This window comes from Azolla caroliniana, unplaced genomic scaffold, assembly GCF_043228905.1.
Source record: "Azolla caroliniana isolate FFs.n. ecotype wild unplaced genomic scaffold, voAzoCaro1.0.p SCAF_12, whole genome shotgun sequence".
In the NCBI taxonomy this organism is placed as follows: Eukaryota; Viridiplantae; Streptophyta; class Polypodiopsida; order Salviniales; family Salviniaceae; genus Azolla; species Azolla caroliniana.
Window position 1 is genome coordinate 15,877,365 of NW_028230447.1, and position 15,019 is coordinate 15,892,383.

The window sequence follows — 15,019 nt, forward strand, 5'->3', positions numbered from 1 at the left end:
AAGCTTCGGCAATTGAGTGTTGAACAAAAGGAAGAATTTATGCAAGAGTTCAACGCATGGTTACAAGAAAGTTCCAATTATAAGATGGAAGATTTGAGGTGTGTGTCACCTATAGTTTTGGTTCCGAAGAAGAATGAGATCAATTTCAAACCCTTGAATGATTCGACCAAACGAGATGAATTTTCACTTCCTTCTCGAGATGAGATTGTCGATAAAATGGTTGTTTATACAAAACAAGGTAGTGTGGACAATATGTTGTGCCAAAAAGGATTTCATGTGGATGATTCAAAGATTAACATAATTACAAAGATGACAATTCCGACAAGTCTTGAAGCTTTGAAAGTATTTGTGCAAAAGGTGCGCTCGCTCGAAAGATTCATTTATATGTTGACATGCTTACTGCTATCAAGAGTGATGTATCCCATGGCCCTACTAGTCTTTGGAGAGTTAACGAAGACATAATGATTGTGGTAACCTCTTTCTTTGTGTTGACAAGGAGAAAGATGATGATGGAATTGTCAATGTGTGTGTGGGTGTGTTTAGGAGTGTGAGGTTTTTCCTACCGACTAGCGGGGGTTTTACTCACATAGTTTGTTTCTTTTTCTTCTCTCCTTCTTTGTCTATAGCCTACCATAAGGCGAAGGAGTTTTTTTTATTCTTTTTATCTTCGGCTCACCATAAATGGTTCGCTCAACAAGCAAGGGGGGGGGGGAGCTAAATGTGAAAGTGTTTTTTGAATTCAAACCATTGAACACTAGATGGATATAAAGTATGGATAATTCACATTTGGAGGATAAGAACACGAACTAAGAGCTTAGGGAAGAAGTCAAAAGTAAAAGTACGAGACCAAGAGAAAAGTAAAAAGAGAAAACGCAGACTATAAAAAACAGTAAAAATAGAATGGTCATAACTCCCTCGTTGTTTATCCAAATATCACGTTTAAATATGGATTAGAAAGCTTGTAAAAAGAGCTTTCTATAGCTTTTTAAATCGCTTAATTTGGATATCGGATGAGGGAGATATGACGATTAGAAGGTCGATGTGTCATAGCTAAAAATAGGGAGATAAAAAGCTTCTAAAAATAGCATGAACGTGGATAAGAAGAGGAAGGTTATAAAAGAAGAAGTGATATTAGTGAGGAGGGGGGAAGAGTGAAGGCCAAAGAGTGGATGAGGAGTGTTAGGAAGAAGGGTCTTTGTGGAAGAGGAAGTGTCTTAGAAGAGGAAGGTCTTTGGTTTTAGTTCAATGTGGAGTTTGTCTCCTTTGTATTCTCTTGATGTTGGAATATCAGAATATTCTTATTTCTTGCTCGCTTTCTCTATCTTTTTTCTTAGTTTCTTGAGTTATACTCTCTAATCATAATTACCTAGAGCTATATAATATATTATGATTTTCAACTCCATCTAATCGGTTTGATCAAGCCCTCATATAGTGTATAACTATCTATTATCTTATACACCCTATCACTAATCCACCCATAAAAAGAACCCCGTAACCCGATTTAGCTACGATGAGTTCATGGTGTACCATTACGCATTTATGATGAAGGTGGCAATAGTACGGGAGCCGGAAACCTTTTCTGAAGCCGCGAAGGATCCGCGAAGGATTGAAGAAATGAACAAGGGGATGCGTGCACTACGCAAGAACGAGACATGGGATCTCGTTCCCCACTCACCAGACAAGAAGGCAATTGCTTGCAGAGGGATCTACAAGGTGAAGTATAATGCCGATAGCTCCGTCAACTACTACAAATCTCAACTCGTAGCGAAAGATACACACAAACACATGGAGGCGACTATGAAGATACCTTTACCCCGGTGGTAAAGATGATGACGGTGCGGACCGTGATCGCACTTGCAGCGCCAAAAGGGTGGCACCTCCACCAAATGGATGTCAAGAACGCCTTTCTTGAATGTGAATTAGAAGAGGAGGTGTACATGGTACAACCACCCAGCTTCAAATCGAGTACTCATCCGAAAGCCGTGTGCCGACTTAAGAAGCCACTCGACGGCCTCAAGCAAGCACTGCGTGCTTGGCATTCGAAGATTACACAATATCTTCATCAAAGTCGGCTTTCAAATGTTGAAATTCGACAACTCCCTCTATGTACGACACGACTAAATGCTCAACTCCAATAACCAGATCATCCTCTACGTGGATGATCTGGTTATTGGAGTTGAGCATTTAGTCGACATCAACAAGGTGAAGTCCCTCCTCTCCAACAAATTCGAGATGACGGACACTACGTGGATGATCTGGTTATTGGAGTTGAGCATTTAGTCGACATCAACAAGGTGAAGTCCCTCCTCTCCAACAAATTCGAGATGACGGACATGAAGGAGCTTCATTACTTCCCAGGCATCGAGGTAATTCGGACTCTGGCGGGCATTATGACCTCCCAACGGCACTACATCCTCAACTTATTATACAAGTTCGTGATGAATCAGTTTAATCCGTGGCAACCCCTCTCGATCGAAACCTCAAATTGGATGCCGACTTCGGCATGGAAGAGTGTGAGCCGACCCAATATCATCAACTGATCAGGAGCCTCATCTATATCACGATCACTTGACCCGACCTTAGCTATCTAGACGGACTCCTTAGCCAATTCATGAAAACTCCGTGAGATATCCATTTCAATTGCGCTAGGAGAGTATTATGGTACGTGAGCGGCACAATGGATTATGGTGTTCTCTATGCATCAGCCACACCAATACGACTCAAAGGGCACAGAGACGCGGACTGGGCAGGCTACAAAGCTGATCGACGATTGACCTACGGATTTGTCTTCTCGCTCGGTAGCGAAGCAATATCTTGGAGTAGTAAGAAGCAGCCTATTGTCGCACTTTCAAGTACGGAGGCCGAATATAGGGGCGTAGCCATAGCTGCATGTGAAGCCGTATGGCTCAAGAGGATTTTGAAGGATCTGGGCGTTCCCATCAAGGATCCGACTCCCATTTTCTGTGACAACATGAGCAATATATATCTGGCTCAGAACCCAGTGTTCCACGCATGCACAAAGCATATCTAAGTGCACTATCACTTCATTCAAGCGCATGTTTAAGCCGGAAATGTCGATCTTCTACACATCAACACGAATCTTCAGATAGTCGACATCTTCACCAAGGCCCTAGGAGCCGACAAGCTTTGGCAATTCATGTCAGACCTTGGATTGACGATCCCTGACTTGCCAAGATTGAGGGGGAGTGCAACATGTGAACACACCTTTTGAGAATATATGATTACTCAAAGGTCAAGAGTCACACGACTACTCTCTACACATTAACTATGTGTCATAGAATAATATTCTATGACACATAACTAATGAGTTACATATTCCCCATGACTACGAGTCTTCACATTCCTATGAGAGAGAGTGGTTGTTGTAGTTAGTTAATGAAGAGAGAGGGTGACTATATATAAAGCACCCTCCTCACACTTCATACTAAATCGGTTGAGACTTCTTGTAATGCTACAATTTTGTATCTCCATTCTACTTGTGAAATATACATCTTCTTATTCTTGAGTAATTTTATTTCTCTTGATTATCTATCTTGTGTTCTCTTTTCTCCTCTATTTCTCTCTCTCTCTCTCTCTCACACACACACATACACACATAACATACATATCTATTCTGCTGCACAAGAATCACCATCGATTCTTTACAGTTTCCTTTGGAATACTATAACAGGAAAATATAGAAAATATAAAGCACTTGGTAATAGCTTTAGTGGTAAGCTCATTGCTTCCTATCTTGGAGGTGCAAGGTTCAAATCTTACTTGCATCTTTTTATATGCACTCAATGCCATTAGGCCCTAGGATGATTTATTATTGATTTATTTTCATTTTTACAAGTATTTGTGTAATGTGCATGTATCCTCAAATTTTCACTTTTTCTCGCATTAAACACGCCACATCACGACATCTACCCCCACCAAAACTGCACATCCTTTGGCATATTCCAAGAAGGAAAAGAGTGATATGGTGGGGCCAAAGGTTGTCAACCTTTCATTTGCGCCTTTCTTGTGCCTTGCCCGCACTGTCTTTGTTCCTCCATTTTGAGGGCTTCCATTCCTTCTAGCCGAACCATTGTCACCATCCGATCCACCATATCGTTAGCTCGCACTTCACAATGCTATGACTGGTTGTCATGGCCCCCTTCGCCCCTCATGAGCATAACCTTTCACAATTTGCATATGTGCCAGCTTCATCCCATCTGTCTCCTTGGTCAAGATACTTTGATCCTTCATTCTTTCTCATCTCTCGCTTGCCTTCATAAGAAATCATTTGAATATCGATGCTAACTACCTATCGTAGTCCCTTCAAGCGCCTGCTCATCTCGGGGTTTCCAAGAGACCATATTGCATGCCTCTCTTTCTTCCATTTGTGGTGGTAAACTCTCGTGTTTGAGTTGACCATCGTACCTTTGATCTTCATGCTAGTGTCCTCCCTCATGTTAGAAGACATGATCACTTTCCGAGGTACACCTTTTAAATCCTCTAGGCTTTCTTGGCCGTCATTGTTCATTGTCACACTTTCTTCGGTGTCTTTGTTGTGCACATCCGCTTTCGTCGTTGTGCTTCTTTTGGTCTCTTCATCGCACACACCGGCTTCATCCTTTGCTTCATTGTAGCCACCTTCCATCTCTTCGGTCTCATGTTGGCTCTCGGACGCAACAATCGAAGTCTCTAGAACAAGTGTGGAGGAATCCTCTCCATGGTCCTCGCTCTCTCTTGCCATCTTCGGGCCGATGTCATTGTCTGTGGCTATGTTCCCATCATGTGCGTCAGCTCCAACCTTCGCTTCCTCGCCGCCACCTTCCGTCTCTTGGGTCTCACGTTAATTCTCGGATGCAACTGCCCAAGTCTCTAGAACAAGTGTGGAGGATTCCATACGCCTTTGGTCGATCACCTTTGCCATGTTGTCCATAGCCACCTCCTTGATGTCATTTTTCATGGCTACCTCCTTAATCATGTGGGCCTCACACTCTTTGTTCTCCTTGATCATGCAAGCTTCTATTAGGCTTGCTCCTTCACCACCCAACGTTTCGAACATGACGCGTGTTCTGAATCATTCTTCCTCCCTTGGAGTGGCATTCGCCGTCCTCGATTCATTGGTTTCATCCTTCTCCGTTGTTTCTTTGCAAGATGAGAAGGTGACTTGTTCCGCACTTTCTCTTGTGGTACCATCGTACCGAACTTGAGCCTTCGAATGCACCACTTCATTAATCTATATTTGTTGAGAGGTCTCTTCTTTCTCAATCATCGTTCGCCTCAGTTTTTGTCCCTTTTGAAGCTTCTCTTCAGCCTCAACTTGCGCCTTTAAGTTCTTGAATTCCTCTCTCATAAGACTTCTATGTCGAGTATCGTCGAAACTTCCCTCTTCGAGCTTTCTTCCTTCTGTGGTTGCATGTTGCTGCATCTTGTTTTCCTTCGATCGTCCCTCATCAGCCGTGACATTGTCGACAAGATTCCTATCCTCCTCTTGTCATGTCGTTGGCATACCCTTTTCACTTCGGTCCAATTTTCAGTGAGGCCATTTGCACCATCGTCATCCTCGAGCTGGACTCCAATGGCCTTCTTTTCCTTCCAATCAATCGACTTTACGAACATTAAGACTTTACTCACCCCCACCAACCGTTGATCTCGCTTCGAGAGTTGAGCGAAATGACACTCAAACTCAACGAATGCATGCATAACACTCTGGTGGGTCTTCCTCGATGACACCCATTGGTCAAACTCACATAGACCTTGTCCCTTCAGCTCTTCATAAGCATACGCCTCTCGTAAAGCTTCTTCGAAGGACACCCATGAATCATGAGCTTTTTGAAGCTCTTTCATCTCTTCATAGATTGGTTTGGCCACCACTCGACAAAAGTACTCCAGCCTCATTGCCTCATCCACAGATCTTGAATCCATTTCGGCATTGTAGGCCTCTAGAAAATTTTGGACTTTGCCCCCGTCGAAACAGCCGCTCGCTCGACCACGCTTTTGCTGGCTTGTTGGGCCGCACCCGTCTTTTCCCTTCTCTTGAAAAATCCATTATCATCTTTAACATTTCCTCCATGAGATATTCCTCGTCCATCTTCATCCTCCCCTACCGCTCTTCACGTTGGGTTCACCAAAAAGATGTCGCGAAGATTCGCGTGCAATTGCGGTTCATGCAAGCGGGACCACCGGGGCCACAGACTAGGGCGGATGTTCGGGAACTTCTTGAAAAGATGAGGATGTGTATGTACGTGTCAAGGAAACCAATGTCACATTTGAAAAGAAGCAAAGAATTTTATGTTTGAAAAGAAGATCAATTAGAAGAAGATAGATGAGAAGAAGAAGAATAAGAAGAGTATTATATTATTATTGATGATGATGATGATGATTATCTCCCCAAATTGACCCCCCTTACACAAGCCCAACTAGAGGCTTTTATAGGTCTTTTCATGCTTGTAACATGCACAAAACCATGGTTTTGTGCACACGGTTTTGCTAATGACATGCACAAAACCATGGGCTTAAAACCATGGTTTCGTGCACAGGGTTTTGTATGTTTATTTCCTATGGACTACTGAATATGAAAAGGAAATATATAAAATCTAAAGCACTTAGTAGTAGATTTATTGGTAAGCTAATTGTTTCCTATCTTGGAGGTGCAAGGTTCAAATCTTGCTTGCACCTCTTTGTATGCACTTAGCCATATTGATTTATTTTCATATTTACAAATGTGCGTGGAACCAAATGTAAAGAATCGGGTATGATTCTTGCGAAGCGGAAGAGATGTGAGGTATGTGTGTGTGTATGAGAGAGAGAGAGAGAGAGAGTGAGAGAAACACAAAGAATACGCAAGGTAAAGTATATTAACAAAGGAGAAAGCAAGGTAAAGTATATTACCAAAGGAGAAAGACTCAATGTTATACAAGGTGGGAGGAGGGTGCTTGATATAGTCACCCTGTCTCTTCATTAACTACAAGACTCATGGAGCATGGGGAATGTGAAAGCTCATAAGTTATGTGTCATAGAATATGATTCTATGACTCATACTAAATGCTAGAATACAAAGTGTTGACATAATGGTGACTCTTGACCGTTGGAGTGTCTATTCACTCTCAAGGTGAGTTCACACACTAGACCAAGTTGAGCTTGATTCTCAACATGCCCCTCAAGCTCAAGGCGGGTCGGTTTTAGACGATATCCGAAATCCGCTTCGACTCGAGTTCCGGAGTCCGCGTTGACTCGTGACCGTTGGAGTGTCTATTCACTCTCAACGTGAGTTCACACACTAGACCAAGTTGAGCTTGATTCTCAACATGCCCCCTCAAGCTCAAGGTGGGTCGGTTTTAGACGGTATCCGAAATCCGCTTCGACTCGAGTTCCGGAGTCCGCGTCGACTCGCTTTATGCGGAGTTGTGGAATCCGTGCTCCAGCTTGCGTTGTGTGTATTTGCGAAGTCTGTGCTTCGGCTTGCGTCTTTCTTTGCGGCTTCATTGCTTAATTGCGGGATCCACTGTCAGGAATAGTACTAAAACAGAGATGGAATTAGTACTAAGAACAGCAGTACTATTAGTACTAAGAGGACGGGACTGCGTAAGATTCCTGAGAGAGGAAGTGAGAAGAGGAGAGAGAGAGAGATAACGAGAATGAGAGAGAGATAGCGAGAATGAGAGAGAGAGAGAGATGATGACAGCGGTTATATATTATGTGAAAAGATAAGTACAAGCGGCTAAGAGGCTTAAGACTGGCGTTGAACCAATTTGGTTCAAAACAATGCCTTGTGCCTCATTTTATAGTGTTTTTAGGAATAATCCTGAAGCTTCTAGAATGTTCCAGAGAGATCTGGAATATACATCAATTTTCTATGATAAAGTATAAATGAAAATAATATCCTACAAAATACAATTCATAATCTAATGGTAAGAGCTCGACCCATGTAGCATAAAGTCATGGGTTCGAGTCTTGCCATGACACTATCTCCCCCTTAAAGACGACGAGTGGAACGAGTCGGCGCTAATTGCGGACCGGGTTTGTCCGGATACTTTCGGTGGAAATCAGCAAGAAGATCTTGTGCATTGGCAACATTCTCGACGGGTTCCCAAGTACGTTCGCTCGGACTATAACCGAGCCAATCGACCAAGTAATAAAGTTTGTTGCGAACAAGTTTGGAATCGAGGATGGCAGCAACTTCATACTCCGGGCCGGCGTCCAACTCCAGCGGGGGCGGCGGTGGTGTCACACGATCGGGAATGGTGTTTGCTTTATAAGGTTCAAGAAGAGAACAATGGAAAACTGGATGTATCTGAAGCTCCGGAGGGAGATCCAGGCGGAAGGTGACATCATTAATTTTCCCCGTAATACGGAAAGGACCGAGTCGTCGATAATCCAACTTGTCGCACGGTCGAGTAGTCTTGATGTGACGACGTAAGAGCCATACTCGATCTCCGATGGCAAAAGAGGAGGGAATCCGATGACGATCCACATAAGTCTTCTGTGTGTTGAGCATGACGAAGGTGAGTAGAGAGATCCATCTGGATCTGGCGTAGCCTCTCCAAATGGTCCTCGGCACGAGGGTTGGTAGGTAGCTCCGGAGTGTCGATCACCGACCAACGAGGATGGAAACCGGTATAAGCGAGAAATGGGGAGACCCGAGTCGAGGAGTGAATAGCATTATTATACGCAAACTCCGCAAAGTGGAGAATCTCAGCCCAATCGTCCTGTTGATAACTCAGGAAACACCGGAGATATTGCTCCAACGTTTGGTTTGTTCGTTCCGCCTGTCCGTCAGTTTGAGGATGGTAGCCGGAGGAGAGGTTGCAGGAGACCTTGAGCATCCTGAAGAGATGCTGCCAAAATTTGGAGACAAATTGCGGGCCTCGGTCACTGATAATACTGTCTGGTAGGCCATGATGCCGAAATACCTCACGCATAACAAGAGCGGCGGTTTCCTCGCTAGTGATGGCTTTAGTACATGGCACAAAATGTGCCATCTTCGTATATCGATCGACGACGGTTAGGATAGCATCGAACCCCTTCGAGACCGGCAGATCTGTGATAAAATCAAGACAAATAGACTGTCATGGCTTACTTGGAATTGGTAAAGGATCCAACAAGCCATATGGATGGTGTCGTGGCATCTTTGCTCGGCAGCAAGCATCACAGGTCCGAACGTAGTCGTCGACAAAATGGCGCATGTGGGGCCACCAAAAAGATCGCTGCACTAACTCCAATGTCTTGGTACTACTGAAATGTCCCGCCGTATGGGTGTCGTGACAATGTTGGACGATTTGAAGGCGACAGGAGCAATCGGGGACATATACGCGCTTTTTAAAGAATAACAAACCATCATGATATTCGAATTGTCGGTAGGCAATACCTGGTTGTTGAGATTGAGAACAGGATGCCCGAGAAGTATCAATGTGCGCCAGGATGTCTTGAGCAAAACTATCCGTCTTCAAGGTTGCACGTATGTCATCAGTAATCCGTGAATCCATCGGGGTGTGAAAAATCCGCGTCGTGTGCAATCGTGTTGGTCCCAAGATTACTTGCTTTTGATTATCAAATGTTGCGTCACCAGGACGAGGTGCAAGATATGAACGCCGTGATAGTGCATCTGCTTTTCCTTGCTGCTTCCCCGGTCGATATGTGATTTTGAAGTTGAAACGCGTGAGGAATTGCGCCCACCGAGCTTGTCGTCGATTTAGTACGCGAGCGTTCTGAAAATAAGCAAGATTTTTATGATCGCTAAAGACAATGACCTGATGTGGAGAGCCCTCTAAGAAATGCCGCCATTGTACAAATGAATCCACGATGGCTAATAACTCCTTGTCATGTATTTCGTAGTTGATTTCTGCGACATTGAATTTGCGCGAATGGAAAGCCACCGGATGCAACTCTTCTTTATCGCCTTGTTGAGAAAGGATGCTACCGAGGGCGAAATCTGATGCGTCGGCCTCCATGATGAATGGTTTGCTTGTATCCACATGAGCTAGAATCGGTGCTGATGTAAAGGCTTTCTTAAGATGCCGAAAAGCCATATCTGCTTCGATGGACCAAAGAAATGCTTGGCCCTTCTTCGTAAGTTGTGTGAGAGGTAAAATAATCTTCGAGTAATCCTGTATAAACTTACGGTAGAAGTTAGCAAAGGCTAGAAAACATTGTACATCTCGTACCGACCGTGGAATTTGCCACTCTAGTACAGTTTGGATTTTAGCTGGATCCATGGCGATGCCCTTTGAGGAGATGACGTAGCCTAGAAATTCCACTTGCTTGCAGTCAAAGCTACATTTCTCTAGCTTGGCATAAAGACCATTCTCGCGGAGTCGCTTTAGTACTAATAGTACATGAGAATCGTGCTCTTCCTGGGTCTTCGAATAAATCAACAAATCATCCAGATAAATGATCAAACAGATATCCAAGAGGTCTCTGAATATATCATTTGCCATGTGTTGGAAGACTGCGGGTGCATTGGTTAGGCCAAACGGCATAACAGTATACTCGAAATGCCCATACCGCGTGCGAAAAGCGGTCTTCCACTCATCTCCCAGTCGGATCCGCACGAGATTATACGCTCCTCGTAGGTCGATTTTAGTAAAAAACATGGCACCATTAACTCGCTCTAAAAGACTTGATATAAGAGGAAGTGCATACCTATTCCGGATGGTGACTTTATTCAATCCGCGGTAATCAACGACAAGACGAAGTGAGCCATCTTTCTTCTTGACAAAGAAGATGGGTGCACCGGCCGGAGATTTCGAATGATGGATGAACCCGCTTGCCAAGTTCTCCTCTATGTAGGCTCGAAGGACTTCTAACTCGGTGGGTGACAAGTTGTAAATTGGTCCCCATGGTGGCTCGGTTCCTGGTTGTAAATCGATGGGACAGTCATAGGGACGGTGATGAGGAAGGGTACCGGCTTTTACCTTGTCAAATACATCGGCATAAGGATGATATTTTGCCGGAAGTTGTATTGAGGAGTCCTTAATAGTGCTAGAAGGATGTACTGATATGGCAAATAGGAACATTGCCTCCTTGGGTCCTTCTTCGCGTAGTTGATGGAGTGAAATGGTCGAAACTCGGTGAGTTGATTCTTGGGGTGGTCGATATCGGACTTCTCTTGTTCTCCAATCTATGGCTGGATTATGTAATTCAAGCCAAGGTAATCCTAGGACAATGGGATGCTCTGGACTACTAATTATATTAAATGATATTATACACACAAAACTACCTAGGACAACTTGAATGGGTTCTGATTCTTCTACAATATTCCCGGAAGCAATGGGACAATCATCAATGACCACTACAGATGCGGGACAAGGAAGTTTTCTTAAGGATATCTGAGGAGCTTGGGCAAAATTTCGATCCATGAAACAGGAATTAGCTCCGGAATCTAAAAGTGCTAGGACGGGTACTGGGGGAGTACTTTTAGTACTAACAATGACTTGGGCTAGGAACACATTGCTAACTTGCTTGGAAGGAATGGAACCACTAATGGGTTGTACAGATCTAGGGCTGCTGTCCAACCAAATGGCTCCTATTTTGGCTTGACTCAATCGTTTAACTCTTCATCTAATTGACTAAGGATTTCAAATTTATTTGAGATACTTGGGCTATTAGTACTATGAATACTATCTGACACTCTATTAGTACTATTAATACTATCAGACACTCCGAAGGGAAGAATTGACTCGGGTTTAGTACAGGCGACGATTTGATTTACCTGTCTTCTTGGCCTATGGGGACAATTGATGGCGATATGTCCTGGTCCACCGCAATAAAGACATAATCGATTGGCACGTCGTCGTTGCTTTTCTTCTTCCGATAACGGGCCGCGTCGACGCATGGTATCGATCTCCATCGGTGTCGAAGTATTTGCTTGAGGTATGTCTCGTGCAAACGGTTTAGCCGCGACTGCGGCGTAAGTGGGCTCTGGCCTAGAGCGTGGTATCTGTAATTGACGTTCTGAACGCCGTTCAAAAAGGCGGTTGTCACATCGAACTGCTCGACTGATTGCCTCCGTAAGAGACTTTGGTTCTTCGGGGAAAGTTAGAAGTAGATCTTTGACATCGTTTCACAAGCCATAGCGAAACTGCTCCATTAGTGCTTGATCATCCCAGGGTATATCTGAAGCAAGTAGGCGGAAATCCGCCGCGTAGGAAGAGGCTGGACGATCGCCTTGACGCAATCGCCGGATCTTGTTGATCGCCGTCCTGATGCTGTCGGTGTCTCCAAAGCAGGCTTTAAACTCACCAATAAAATCTTCAAAGTTATTAAGTAAGGGTGATTGTTTTTCTAGAAGCGGAGCAAACCATGCCAAGGCTGGGCCGCTAAGTAGCGTGCCTATTAGGCCGACTCGAGATGCATCAGTGGGATATCGGGAAGGATGCATCTGGATGACTAAGCGTACCTGATCAAGGAATCCACGGAATTGCGAACGCGTTCCATCAAATTTCACAGGAAGTCCAATCTTGGGCTCTTTATGAAATCCTTGGGGACTGGATCCTTGTTGTTGCAACGCTGCTTCGAGTTGTTGTACCCGTAACGCTAACTCCCCATGTTGTTGTTGCGTTTGTTGTTTTTCCAGAGCGATTTGTTGCAGATCCCCTATCAGCCGTTGGTTTTCTTGTTCCAGGGCAACAAACTTTTCTTTTAGGCACTGTAGCTCGGAGAAAACGGATTGGTATTCTTGGGCGCTAACAGTAGCCATAGTATAGGGAAAAGGGTAGGAGGATGAGGGAGAGTGACAAGTAGGCTAGAGGAAGAAAATTGGTTCAAACTGTCAGGAATAGTACTAAAACAGAGATGGAATTAGTACTAAGAACAACAGTACTATTAGTACTAAGAGGACGGGACTGCGTAAGATTCCTGAGAGAGGAAGTGAGAAGAGGAGAGAGAGAGAGATAGCGAGAATGAGAGAGAGAGAGAGATGATGACAGCGGTTATATATTATGTGAAAAGATAAGTACAAGCGGCTAAGAGGCTTAAGACTGGCGTTGAACCAATTTGGTTCAAAACAATGCCTTGTGCCTCATTTTATAGTGTTTTTAGGAATAATCCTGAAGCTTCTAGAATGTTCCAGAGAGATCTGGAATATACATCAATTTTCTATGATAAAGTATAAATGAAAATAATATCCTACAAAATACAATTCATAATCTAATGGTAAGAGCTCGACCCATGTAGCATAAAGTCATGGGTTCGAGTCTTGCCATGACACACGCGTTATTGCGTAGTGCTCGGTTGCGGAATGTACGCATAATTGCGTAGTGTCTTCAGTACTCCCTCTCAAACTTGGCAGGTCAGGGATCGTCAACCTGAGATTGGTCATGAAATGCCATAGCTTGTCGGCTCCTAAGGCTTTAGTGAAGATGTCGGCCGTTTGAAGATTGGTGCTAATGTGTTGTAGGTCGACATCGCCAGCTAGAACGTGCTCTCAGATGAAGTGATAGTGCACTTCGATGTGGAACACCAGGTTCCGAGCCAGATAGATATTGCTCATGTTGTCGCAGTAAAGGGAAGTCATATCCTTGATGGGTACGCCCAGATCCTTGAGTATCCTTTTGAGCCATACGGCTTCACATGCGGCCATTGCCGCGCCCCTATATTCCGCCTCTGTGCTCGAAAGAGCTATGGTTGGTTGCTTTTTGTTGTTCCAAGATATTGCTCTGCTGCCGAGGGAAAAGACAAATCCGGAGGTTGATCCTCTATCGACTTTGTAGCCGGCCCAATCGGCGTCTGTGTACCCCTCGAGTCGTATTGGCATCACAGTCTTGTAGAGGATGCCACAATCCATTGTGCCGCTCACGTATCGTAGAACTCGCTTAGCGCAATCCAAGTGAGTATCACGCGGTGTTTGCATGAATTGGCTAAGGAGACTGACCGGATAACTGAGATCGGGTCGTGTGATCGTAAGGTAGATGAGACTCCCGATGAGTTGTCGATACTAGGTCGGCTCACACGCTTTGGTGCCAGAGTTCACATCTAGTTTGAGACTGCGATTGAGCGGGGTTGCCGTGGATTTGCACTCAGCCATGCCGAACTTGTATAACAAGTTGAGGATGTAGTGCCATTGAGAGATCATGATGCCGACCGGAGTCCGAATTACCTCGATGCCAAGGAAGTAGTGGAGCTCATGTCCGTCATCTCGAACTTGTTGGAAAGGAGGGATTTGACCTTATTGATTTCGACGTGATGCTCACCTCCAATGACTAGGTCATCCACATATAGGATGATGACGATCGAACTTGCAGAATCACTTCGTATGTAGAGGGAGTTGTCTGATTTTGACATACAGAAGCCGATTTGATGAAGATATTGTGTTATCTTCGAATGCCAAGCATGCAGTGCTTGCTTGAGGCCGTAGAGTGGCTTCTTGAGTCGGCATACAACTTTCGGATGGCTGCTCGAGTTGAAGCCGGGTGGTTGTATCATGTACACCTCCTATTCTAATTCACCTTGTAGAAAGGCGTTCTTGACATCCATTTGATTGAGGTGCCACGCTTTCACCGCGGCAAGCGCAATTACGGTGCGTACCGTCGTAATCTTTGTCACCGAGGCAAAGGTCTCCTCATAGTCAACTCCGTGCATTTGAGCGTAGCCTTTCGCTACGAGTCGCGCTTTGTAGCGGTTGACGGAACCGTTGGCCTTGTACTTCACTTTGTAAATCCATCTGCATCCTATCGCCTTTTTGGGCGGTGAGGTGGGAACGAGATCCCACGTCTCGTTCTTGCCTAATTCTTGCATCTCCTCGTTCATGGCTTTGATCCATCGCGGATCCTTGGCTGCTTCAGAAAAGGTTTCCGGCTCCCGTACTGTTGCTACCTTCATCATAAAGGCGTAATGGTACGCCATATAATCGTTGTAGCCGATTCGGCTTACGGGGTTCTTTTCACAGGTGGATCGGCAAAGCTTTTCATTTGCAGAGATGAGGGCTTTCTTAGCTTTGATTGGTACCCCGAAACCGTCGAACTCACTATCGAGTGAGTGAGTCGACTCATCGTCGTCGAAGCGATCGTTTGCGTATTCATCCATTTTC